Source organism: Melospiza georgiana, chromosome 1 (assembly GCF_028018845.1).
Source record: "Melospiza georgiana isolate bMelGeo1 chromosome 1, bMelGeo1.pri, whole genome shotgun sequence".
Taxonomy (NCBI): Eukaryota; Metazoa; Chordata; class Aves; order Passeriformes; family Passerellidae; genus Melospiza; species Melospiza georgiana.
In genome coordinates this window covers 147,553,656-147,566,665 of record NC_080430.1, presented here as the reverse complement: position 1 = coordinate 147,566,665, position 13,010 = coordinate 147,553,656, and positions in this window count along the sequence as shown.

The following is a 13,010-nucleotide window of genomic DNA, read 5'->3' as shown; positions in this document are numbered from 1 at the left end:
TGCAGAGGGATCTGGAGAGACTGGATTGATGGAATGAGACCAGTTGCATGAGGTTCAATAAGGCCAAGTGCCAGGTCCTGCCCTTGTGTCCCAAGAAGCCCCTGCAGTGCTCCAGGCTGGGGAAAAGTGGCAGGAAAGCTCCCAGCAGGAAAGGCCCTGGGGGTGCTGGGTGATAGCAGCCAAAGGTGAGCTGGGGTGTGCCCAGGTGAGGAAAGAGGGCCAAGAAGCCCAAGGGCATCATGGCCAGCACCAGTGTGGCCAGCAGTGACCAGGGCAGTAATTGTCCCTCTGTGCTGGGCACTGCTGAGCCACACCTTGGGTGCTCTGTCCAGTTTTGGGCCACTCAGCCCAGGGAGGACATTGAGGGCCTGGAGCAGATCCAGAGAAGGGCAATGAAGCTGGTGAGGATCTGGAGCTCAAGACTTATGAGGGGCAGAGGAGGGAGTTGTGCCTGTTTAGCCTGGAGAAAAGGATGCTGCTCTGGGGAGAACTTATCACTCTCCACAACTCCCTGACAGGAGAGGGTGGCCAGATGAGATCAGCCTCTTTTTGTTTACAAAGTAAAAAGGGATAGCCCAGAAGGAAATGGCATCAAATTGTGCCATGGGTAGTTTAGATTGGATATTAGGAAACTTTCCTTAACCATAGGTTGTCAAGCAATTGAATAGACTGCTCATGGAAGGCCTGGAGTCACCATCCCTGGAGATATTTAAAAGACATACAGATGTGGCGCCTGGGGACATGGTTTAGTGGTGGCCTTGGCAGTGCTGGGGTAGCAGTTGGGCTCAATGACCTTAAGGATCTTTTCCAACCTAAATGTTCCTATGATTCCCTGTACATGCTTGTCCTTCCCTTGTATATTCTTACTTTATGGGCACTGCAGCACCTAACAAAGGAACTGCCATGAAGGTCCCCATTTTTCATTTAGGCTTCACTGGGCAACAAGATGAAGCCACCCTAATGCTGCAGCTCAACGAGCTGTGCAGCAGTGTGAGCCACAAGGCAGCATGCATGGGAGGGCTGGAAATTGCTGTTTGTTGTGCCTGATCCTGTGTCAGCAATGACTCAAGTCTCATACTGCTTCTGTGTACGAAAGTACTTTTTCCCAGCTCAGCCACGAGAAAAGCAGGAAATATCCTGCATACAATTGACCCTTGCTTAAAGAAAATAATTAAAAACAGCTTTTACTGTGTGTCTTTGATTCTCTATGTAGAAATTTTTTTTTTCTTCACTTACACTTTACTAATCAATACATTGTCTCTCAGAGGACACAACTAGACTCATCAACGGAGCTTTCTGGCCCTGCAGAGGCATTGGGATCTTCACGTGCCTTCTCAACTCCGTGCTCCCACTGAGAGTGATGGAGGTGGGAACCCTGAGCTGGAGTTGCCACACAAGTTTTGGTCATTGCTAAAGGCCATTCCTCAGAAACCACCTTTCCCAGTCATTCCTCCAGTCCTTGGCTTGGTCTTTGTGCTCACACACACCTACCCTCTGTTACTGCTAGGAACAGAAGCTGTGGTCCCCTGCCACTGTAAGGATTACACTTTATTACATCTTATTTTAGATATCATCCTTTCATGGCTTGTCTAGACAGATAACAGTATTTCAAATCTCCCAGCAGACAGAAGAAGTTATTGCAACACCACAACTGAATTTGGTGGGCTGCTGCACCTTCTCCCGGTGCAGTTCCTGCAGGGATGGTGGGAGCTGACTGCCCCAGGAGCCACTGTCTCACCAACAGACAACACTTTGTGCAGCACCAAGCATCATCTGCAGGCACCTATCCAGAGTCCTTGATTGCCTGGATCTTGCTTCTGACCTGGGCAAACCTCAAATTCAGTAGGACCAAGGTTTCCTCTTGAGATCTCTCGCTGGTCAGTGACCCCAAGAGAAGTTGGAAAGTCTCCTTTCCCAGCCCAGCACTCTAAGAAAGAGTCAGAGCTCTTCAGTTCTCGGTCTCAAGGCTGTTTATTTAATCTGATCTTTAAAATATTTTCTCCTGTCCAGCTGAGGTTCACTCAGCAAGACAGTCAGAGGCATTCTGCCTCCCCGGGGCAGTGTTATGTCTTTATACTAAAAACTTTGTATACAATAATTACAATTACTTTCAAATACCTATCAACTATTTTAGACAGTGAGCTTCTACTCTAAACTGATCTAAAAGTGCCAACATCACAGCAGAAGATGGAGGCCAAGAAGAAGAAGGAGAAAGGCTGGACACACCCAGATTCCTCCATCTTGCCCCCCGAATCCCCATTCTAAAAACCCCAAAATCTGCTTTTTCACCCTGTGATAAATTCACTGTCATTCTACTTAAACTGTTGTGGCTTGCAGGTCTTCATCTAAGGTTGGTAACTTGCTCCACGGGTCATAATCAAAACCACAGGCATTCTGGGCTCTGTGCCAGGGTCTCTGAGACCCCTGGCAGGGGCCTTGGCTGCTCAGGACAGCCAGAGGATGTCCTGGGTTCCAGCAGTCTCCAGCCTGGCATAGAGCAAGGGGCAGTCACCTCTAATGGAAACAAGGTGCTGCCCATCAGCATCCACACTTCCAACCCTATCCTGGCCACAGGTTTTAATTAATGATGCATTTAACTTCCATAAACAATGAAAGTTTACCCAAAGGTGCTTATGATATCAGGCATGTACATTCATGGAGTTGTGATCCAGCTCTCATTTTACAGAGGATCTTCCTCTAAAGAAAAACTCCAGTGTCATCCATAGTTTTGGAGGTCCAGAGAAAACTCTTCTAAGGCTACACAAAGTATTTAGCAAAGCCCCACTCACTCAAAATGCCACTTCTGCAACTGACAGACCTCTGAAAGCAGCTTTTAATTTACAGCAACAGGACCATTTTTCAAAGTTTCTAAGGATTTTGTGCATTTTACAGTGAAAGAATATTTATTGCCACTTTTATGTGTAAGCTGACTACGGCTCCATATTACTTGGGGTATAAAGCAGATCAGCAAAAGGCCTTTAAACTAGTGTTGTTACACTTCTGATCTTGATTGATGTTGACACCAATTAGCAGAAAAGGAATCTTCCAGATAAAGGAAAAGAAGATTTTATTAAGCCCTAAATGCCAAGAGTCAGAATTCAATGCAAAATTCATTAGTGCTTATGGCAGGAGTCCTACCAGCTATTGCCAAGGGGTTAAAGGGAAATAAAAATTACAAAAATAGGATTTTCAGGACTTTTAAATCCTAGCCTGAACACTAAACTTGTTTGGGTTATTTCAGCTTGCTGTTCTATACCCTGACACATAAAGGCTGTTCTGGTACACTCACTAGCTTTAATCAAAGGAAACTTCTATTGAAGTCAGCTGTATTCCTCTAAATAAAGAGAAAAATAGAGGTCATATTTTTTTCATTCAGTTCTAAATCCATTTTTGTAAATGCAACATTCATTGGGTAGAGGAAGAAGTCTTCAATTTATATAAATATAGATTTTAAATCTATAAATCTGTAAATATACACATGTATGTATATGTATATATATGGGATAAAAATCTGATTGAAAATTCCTATTTCATGTACAGACAGTGATCGAAAAATAATGATACTTGCCTTTGCAGACTTTTACCCCTAAACAGTTGCTCAGAAAAACAAAGGAGCTTTGCAAGTTTTCTGATGTTGTATCACCAATAAATCCTAGTTTGACAAAGCTCTGAAACAAGATTTGAAAGCCTTATAAAAACAAAGGTTAAATATGCTTTTTAAAACTAGAAATTAAATAGTTTGGACAGTTTGGGGTCTGGAGAACTTTGAGTGGCTGCTCTGTAAGAGAAGTGACGCAGCTGCCTGTTATTTTAATACACAGCTCTTACAGGAACTCAGTTTTGGAACAGGAGCAAATACTCGGGCAAATGGAGGCAATTCCTTCCTAAGGCCTCTATTCACAGCACTCAGAAATTTTCTTGAGTATTTATGTCTCTCCATGTTCACTAGATCATGTTTTGCCTTTTAACACCAAGCTGTTCAGCTTGGTAAGGAAAATCAGAGGTCCCCAAACACCAGGCACTGCCTGCACAGCAGCACACCACAGGTTTTCATTCCTCTCTTCTTGCAGAGTATCTACTCTTCCAGTTCAAAGGACTGCACACACACACACAAATTCCTTGCAATTCAATTTAGCCAATGATAACTCAATTTCAACATGTCCTGAGACATGTTCTTCCACTGGCAGAGAGGATCCTGATGACCATCAGTTTACATCTACTTGTCAGAAGCCCCAGGGCAGATGTTGACTCTGAATTTTCCTTCCAGTCTCATTTGCTGCATCAAATGTCATCAGTGCTTTTGACAGCAGCATCCTAGACTCATAGCTAGAAAGTTATTGCCATTTCTTGCTTGCTGTGCACACTACAGATTTGGTTTGTACATCTCTCATCTTCCAGGGTTAAGCACTGCAGTTTTCTGTTTCCTTATACTGGGCCAGTGCTGTTCACCTGAAAAGGTTTAAACCAACCCAGATTTACTTTCAAAATCAAAGCATCCCTTTCCTGTCTTTACATAATTTGCTCCTGCCCTGCTACCAACCCTTCCCCCTTCTTCAGCACATTCTTGTTGTCCCCTGCTGCTTAGGGCAGGAGTTCATCTTCCTGTACATTTGAGCTACTTGCAGCATAGTGAGGGCTTTGCTCTCTGAGGCTAAGCACTGGTTTTATTATTAAAAATCCTTGCAGGTTGCTTATTAAAAAAAATAATAATAAAAAGCTAAATAAAAAAAGCAAGCAAACCAACCAACCAATCAACCAAACAAAAAACAACAACAACAACAACAAAAAACCCAACCAACCAACAAAACCAACAAGCAAACAAAAAAAAACCCACCAAACCTAGACAACACTGAGCTTTGTTATTAAACCACATGTTCTGGATATTGGTGAGCCGAGAAACTCTAATTGGAAAAAGGAGAATGACTCTAGAAATAAGGATGTGGGATTTTATGGAATATGTTTTTGCAGACCCCTACTCTTATCTAATATTAAATTGCCTCAGTTTCTTCTCAATCCTTTTAAACCACATTATGCTCTCACAGTATCCCCATGTTCTGTGAAGGAAGGTGGATTTCTGCTCATTGATGGCTGCTCTGTTGGATCTTGGTTGTACTTGCAGCATAACCAATTTTATAATAGCAAACCTCCCTCAACTAAACATTTAAATGTGGCGAGGAAGAGTTCCTGTTCAGAGAGTAAAACCAATCTAGCAATATCTCAGAGCAAGAGCCAAATGCCACCAGCTCCTATCAGTCCTTCGACAGCAAGTGGCACATTGCAGAAAGCTGTCCCCTCTCCTAAAAGATCTCAGCAGCAAAATAATGAGACTGCCCAAGAGTTAGAGACTGTGGCTGCTGTCTCTGTCTGTACATAACAATCAAAAAATCAACTGTGAAAAGCATTATGAGTTGTTTCAGCTGCTGTATCTCTAGAAGTATCTCTCCTTCTGTGTTCACAGACCTGTGGAGGAATGTTTGAGAAACTAGCAGATTAAAGGTATTTTTGTTCTCTTTCTGTTGCTCCTTGATGAGGAAAACATTGGGAAAAAATGTGGCATGGAAGTAGAGCTTGTGAAACTCTCTCACAACTGTGGTGGAAAACTCCTTGGAGGGCCAGAGCAGGGCATTTACAAATCTGAAATAATGGAGCTTTGACTCAGTCACACAATAGATATACTCTCAGTTGGCTAATAAAAGAAGAAAGAATTCTTGGTTAAAAACCTGTTTGCAGGGAGTCAGATCTGTTTCAGTCTTATGCACAGATTCTCTTAGTTCTTCCTCCATTGCAAACAGAGACAAAAGAATTTATTGGGATTTCATATTTGCAGTATATCAACAAAAATATTTTTAATCAGAGATGCAGCAACAAAGCAAAATTTAGAACTCTGGCCCTTTTCTCACTCTGGAGTTGCTTATAGCAGCCATGTAGAGAATAGAAAATGGAATATTCTTCATAGATATTATTCTATAACAGGACCCCAGCAGAAATACTTTTTCACTGCTATCCCTGTCAGATTCTATGAATCCACAAATCCTGCTAAATACCTAATATCACAGCTAAAGATATGCCTGAATGTGCAAGCTGTCAGTTACCTATAAAGGCTTCTTACCAGCACCAGCACTGACAATATCTGCAAGAGCTGAAGGCCCCTCAGCTGCCAAACAAGAAACCATCAACCAGCTGTGAGATAAATGCAACTGCCAGGTGTTGTGTCCACAAGCACAATGTAAGGGGATAAACACCCAGGTCACTCAGAATGAACCTGACCAGAGGATAAAACATGTGAGGAAAACAGTAGGGTCATAGTTAATCCTGATCCTGTTGTCATTGTCAATGGGGGACATCAGGAATCCACCTGGAGGTGTCAGCAGCATTTCTGTTACTTTTCTGTCTCTGTCACCACACTGAATGGTCAGTTTTGATGGTGGTCAAGTGTGAGGCACTGGCAGTAAACTCAACAGCTACTGATTCCACTGGTGCTTCAACACAAGCCATGAGGTGTTAAAGTGATAGAAATATGCATATTTTGGATCAAGTCTGTGACCCAAAATGTCTTCATCCAGGACTGACAAAATAACAACAATCCATTTCAGGCCTTTGTCCTCAGCACCATTGCTAGATGGAGAGCAGATAATACAACAGATCCTATTAACTTGTGTAACATCTTCCAAAAACTATAGAAACTTCTAGTATCTGTGTTATCCCTGTGGCAGGGAGCTCCACAGCTTAGCTGGAAACTGTGCAAATTGTAGGATGTGAAAAATACAAACAGGATTTTCTTGACCTGTAAAGCAACTTATTAAGTGAGGATATTTTTTCCTGAACTGACAGAAGATAGAAGTCATGCTCCAGAGAACATGTAGGCATAACCCACAACAGCAGAAAAACACCAGCAATTAGTCAGAATCCTTCTATTGACTGACAAGAAGTAGACATATACTATCACTGTAGACCAATCTTCTGAGCACTCAAAGTGTGTAAATTAGACCTAACGTGTAAATTGCACAGTAAGTGACAAGAATTTCAGAACATTGATTACTTTGAGACAGTCATTTGAGGAATGAATCCTTTCAAGAAATATAAAACTGCTGGTCTTGATGGCATCTGACAACAGAGTAGATGAAATACCTTGGTTGAATGACAAATATCCGAATACTCCAAGCATTTACTGTGCATTGCTGTCAGTGTGCTTGTGCTTGTATCTCATGGCACTCCAAAAATCAGAGAAAGATGCTTCAGAGCCAAAGAACAGTGGGTTGTGTCCATACGGCATCATCTTCACAAATGGCATCAGCATCTGATCCTAATTAAATTAGTTATCACCATTTGCTAAATGGTTCCTAATACCAGAGCAAGCTGGACTGTTCCCAAAAAATCCCTGCTGTCTCAGTGCTGAACATCACTGAGCAGTTCCAAGAGAGCCTTGGGAGGGCATGGACAGATACTCTATGCCTGTAGATCCATCAGCAGCTGCTCATGACACTGGAAAAATCTGACGTATGGTTTTATTTGTAATTATTAAATTGCACAAATTGATCATCTCTTCGTAGGAATTGCATGCTGGAAAGTTTACATGAACCATGTGAGAAGCAGATCCAATGGTGCAGGTTGCAATATGAGCAATCAGAAAAGGGGACTTTTACAAACATTTTTGGCATCTGTCAAAATAAGCAACCAAGCTATGATTGTATAAAATCTAATTTCTTGCAGGTGACTAAAGCACAATCCAAAACTAGGAGTGCAGTTTTAAGGACTTCATGCAAAATCATAGCCATGGTGACCTGAGCATCCTTCCTGGATGTCTGATTGGTGCATCCAAAGCTGACCATGTATGAATTCAGGGAAACAGATGTGAGTCTCTGTGACAGTATTCACAGGGGTCAGAGGATGAGGGAAGAGATGAGGATCTGACTCCATGTTTCAGAAGGCTTGATTTATTATTTTATTATATATATTACATTAAAACTATACTAAAAGAATAGAAGAAAGGATTTCATCAGAAGGCTAGCTAAGAATAGAAAAAGAAGGAATGGATAACAATGGCTTGTGGCTTGGAGAGAGAGTCCGAGCCAGCTGACTGTGATTGGCCATTAATTAGAAACAACCACATGAGACCAATCACAGATCCACCTGTTGCATTCCACAGCAGCAGATAATCATTGTTTATTTACATTTTGTTCCTGAGGTCTCTCAGCTTCTCAGGATGAAAAATCCTAAAGAAAGGATTTTTCATAAAAGATATCTGTGACAAGTCTCCTCCACCTTTAGACTCAATAAGAAATTTTGCACATCCAAGGTTGAGGTTGACTAGCACATGATCTATCTGGGTGGGTATCATACTGAATTGCACACTTCACTGGAGGCCAGAGAGATCAAAATGCAAAGTGAGTGTTTGTAAGAGCTCAGTTCCCAAACGAAGGGGAGGGGGAGATGAGGAGGCTGATGGCCACCACACAGTGATGTGAATGGCTGAACCCATACAGTGACACTCAGGCCTGTACATGTGCTCTGTGTCTGAATGACCAGGGTTTGCAGGGTTAGATAGGCTGCAGGGGATCAAAATTGCCTTGTCTTAAGTAGATATCTTGGATAAGCTGAAATCAGACTGTCTTTCTGGGAGTCATCCTATCTGATATCATGAAAGTATGAGCTATTACCAGAGAATGCACCCTGAATGTTTAAGGTGGTGCTGAAAACTTTTCTAGTTGCAGCAGAAATACGGGAGCTGTGGTAGCTACATAATTGACAGAGCACAAGATAATCAGTAAGGTAGTTAAAATTAGCATAGATTAAAAGAAAATAAGAGAAAATAAGAGAAAATTACTTTCCCTAGTAACCTGAGAATGAATTTGACAACTTGGAGACCTTCTCACACACGAGTTAGCTGGAATAACCAGAACATGCAGAAATGTGATCATTAAGAATAAACAGAAAGGTGTGAACATAGAGCCTGGTAGAAAAATTCAGCACATCATGGTTTATGGCATCATGGAAGTGTTGTAAATTATCAAGGATTTAGCCCAGGCAACCCACTGGTGCATCTCTTATGTTGACTTTATGAAACCTCTTCAGAAAACAAGCAAAGGATGTGTACCAGGAAAAAGGAAGCGCAGACATAGTTGTGCAGGCATGGAAGAATAAACAACTCTTTTATTCCTTTTCTGCAAACCACCACAAGGCAAATGACTGAAAAGCCTTCTTCAAATCCTACCAGTCCTTGACAGGAAAGAAGAAATAATGCCCTAATTTTCCAAAAATGGCAAGGAGAGGAGAGCAGAGAGGGCAGAATGTCACGATTACAATTTGTTTCCAATTCATTCTCTCTCTCCAAGGTTCTTTCTGCCCTTTAAGAAATCTGTACTTAAAACATAATGGCCTAGACCACTTCCAAACCAGGAGCTTGGTATCATTCATTTTAATGCCACTCCAGTTGGCTGGGCAATACAATAAATCATCACACTGCAAGAGAACCCTCTGGTCCAGACCATGCATCAGACTGAACTTCTGGATCTATGGAGTATTTATCATGAGTCTGTTGCCACACAAGGTTATCATGCTGGTAAACAGCATTTCTCCATCTCTCAAATTTGGTTCTTTCAGCCAAAATGGAGCTATTCAACATAAAAAATAAATAAATCAATCAATAACAATTTTAAAAAAGCCTATGCTGGCTTTGTCAGAGTCACACGGCCAGAGTTCAATATCCACCATGACCCTCAGGGAAAGCATCAGCAGACAGTGTGGTTTCACAAAATATTTAAGATTATCTTTTTTTAGTATAAGCCACTCTTTAATCTCATAAAGATGTACTGTAGTTAGTTTCAGCTGCACCAGATATCCTCCTCTGCTTTTTCTGCTTAGAATAAGAACCATGAGTAAACAGAGGATTTCTTTTTTTCTTAAGGTTATTTCCCTCAGCACACACAAAATAAAGAAAATTCTGCATGGTTTTAGGCCATTTTTTCCCAGATCCTGTGACAAAACCCTTGGAACACACCCAACTTGTGGTCACTGACAGTTTCTCCACCAGGAAACCAAGCCAAAAAGTCCAAGATGTCACAGGAAACATGTCAAAGACCTGGGATCAGAAAAAGTGCCACAACTAATTAATTTGTTTTGGAAGAAACTTGGTACTTGATGTTCCCACTTCATTCATGGGAAGTGTTCTGAACTTCTGACAAATCAAGTCATTTATTCAAACACTTTATTGTGAACTCTGCTGCTGGGAATTGGTGCTAGGATGTTTAAGAGATACCAGTGCAACAGAAACAAAATCCACTTTTGCTCAAAGGTCATTGTCAATAGTGGTTTGTTTGTTTGTTTTTTTCTGGACTTGTTTTCTCTACGGCATACTTGCATTTCTGTCTATAAGTGACAAGTTTGGCCAGAGCAGCATTGATTAAACCAAACTCACAGACTCACTCAATATTTCAATGATTGAGGATAGCTGGAGGAAAATAAATACTCATTTTCACTTTGTCTTGCATTTCCAGCTAGCAGCAAAGCCAGTGGTGATATAAACCTGCTGTAGAAAGGTTTCCCTATTCTGTTTCCATCCAGAAAACCTCAAGAACTCTCCAATAAAGCCTGTTCCCATGATCATCCCACCTTGTTCCAGTGAGCTTCTGAGGTCTCAAGAGCTGAGTCAAGGTCCCCTCTGAGTAACTGGATTGCTGCAAACTCTCTGCTGCCTGTTTTCCTCCTCTCCTTGACATTCACAGAGCTTCAGCTAAAAATTCTGATCCATTCCCATTCAGATTGTGAACCTACTTACTGACAGCCCTTAACTCTTTTCATCCTATTGCTAATTCTGCCTTTAAGGCCTTGTGTTGTTTCTTCCTGCCCATATTTATGCTCTTATCTCTATCATTTACCCCTTTTTTCTGCCCTCACAATCTTTCCTTGAGCTCATTCTTTCTTCTGGTCCATCAGGGCTGTATCATCCTCCTGTTTTTGCTCAACTCCCGCACTTTCTATCCCCTTGACAGACTTTCCCCTCCATGTCCTGCAAGAATCAGAGCCACACTCTTGCAGTGCTCCTGAGAGTCAGTTGTTACTCCAGCACAAGATCCTCCTGAATCTCTAAGAGAGAAGAAAACAAGGCGCAGGTGTAGGAGAGAAAACAAAGGAAAGAGGAGATGAGAAATGGAAGCTGATTGGGTTGAGTAATCCACATTTTGTTGCTGCTAGTAGGAAGTGACAGCAGCAGTAGTAACAATGCTGGGCTTTTGCTACTTTTTAAGAAGAGAAGTGATGTTTGGAACAGGTCAAAGGAAAGGACTGTGGCCATCAGCACCTATAAGTATCTGTCCTGTGGGCTGTAATTCCTTCAGTGCCTCTACTGGGCAACAGGAAAACAGCATCAAGAGGGTCTGCACTGCAAGTGTTATCCCACAAATGCCTCATGGCACTGAGGTGGCATGAGATGGTATGACTTGAGGGCAGCACATGAGAGTCAGAGGTGAGATTTGGCAGCATGTTCACATGTGGGTAGCAGGGGGAAGGGCTTTCATGCTGAACCAGTCTCCCAGATCAGCCTTGAGCCCAGCAGGGAGAAAGATTGATTTGGCCTAAGCCTTCTTCCTGGGACACAAGCATGAAGAATGTAAGGCTGGTAAGAACAAAAATATTCTGTTTAGGGAAAGGTGACTGAGAAACTGTTGTCTCAGGACACTCAACTACTATGTTCGTCATCCTGACAAATTTTGTGTTCAGCTCAGGGCAAATAGATTTAGCCAAAATCAAGCAAAGCCAAGTTTTCATGGGTTTCAGTGCTGTGTGCCAGATGAAGAGCCTAAACAGGCTAGTCCTGTACGATACTGTTAGGTAATATCTAGGGTGGCAGATCTCAAATGGCAATTCCTGAAATGAGAAGTGGTTGCTCAGATTTTCTGACTCTTGGCTATATCACCCCTAGGAAGCCATGGGCCTAAAGCTCTGAAATTATTTGTCTACTGCAGATCACCCTGCAGGATGCAGCACTGAGTAAAAACTCAGGTCAGATGGTCACAGCAGGCAACTGGGATGCAAGAGTCCTTGCATAGGCACATTATTCTCAAACACTGATATAAAGAAATTGATGTTTTTGTGCTTCACTCAACATAAGCTTAGTTAGCATTACCTGAAATAATAGGTGGCACATTCCCTCAGCATTGTCTTAAAGCTGTGAAAGTGTAAAGTATCATAGAACAGCAGAACAAGATACCCAGACTGTTTCTACTGACAGATACAAAATTCAGGGCTCCTGCTGCTCCACATTTTCAGGGTAATGGTTTAAAAAAAGAAACAAAATAAAACCTATTAGTCAACACAACTTATTAAACAATTTGAGACTTTGTACTACTTGATTTGGGCAAAAATTTAATCAGAGAGCGTAGGGGTGAATTGACACAGAATACATTTCCTAACTTCTGCCCTAGGGCCATTTTAGATACCACAGTAACTTAACATTGTTATTTTATAAGCTACCTGAAAATCAGCATTACTTTGTTTTGCTGGCTTTGACAACCACCAGGGAAACTGAACTTGGCCGCCCCCAATACCTGCTTCCCTTAGAGAGCCAGGCAGGATGGTCCCCTTCCCACTTCCAGCCCCTGGTCTTTCCTCCTGAAATCACATCCCTCATCATGGATGTATGTGTGAATGGTATAGAATATTCCAAACCAAAACTCTATGCCCTGGCACTGTAACCATAACAGTCTGTTCTTCATTTCCACAGTAGACACAGGAAAGTTTATTAATGAAAGCCTATTAACTGTTTCTGTATTTAAGGTGCATTTAAAAAGTAAACAGAGCCTGTAAGGTGATTAAATGTCTCTCACCTGCCCTGATTCCAGTGGTAGGAGGACAAGGGCTGTGGTGCAGACTTGCTGGTGCACTCCATTCTCTGTTCAGGATTTTTACACAAGCAGACAAGTGCAAAGCACAGAGACCTGTTTGGCTCCCTCCCATCTCACTCCTGGCTTTTCTGATGCCCCTTCACTGCATATCATTGTTTTGGTTCCATAAGT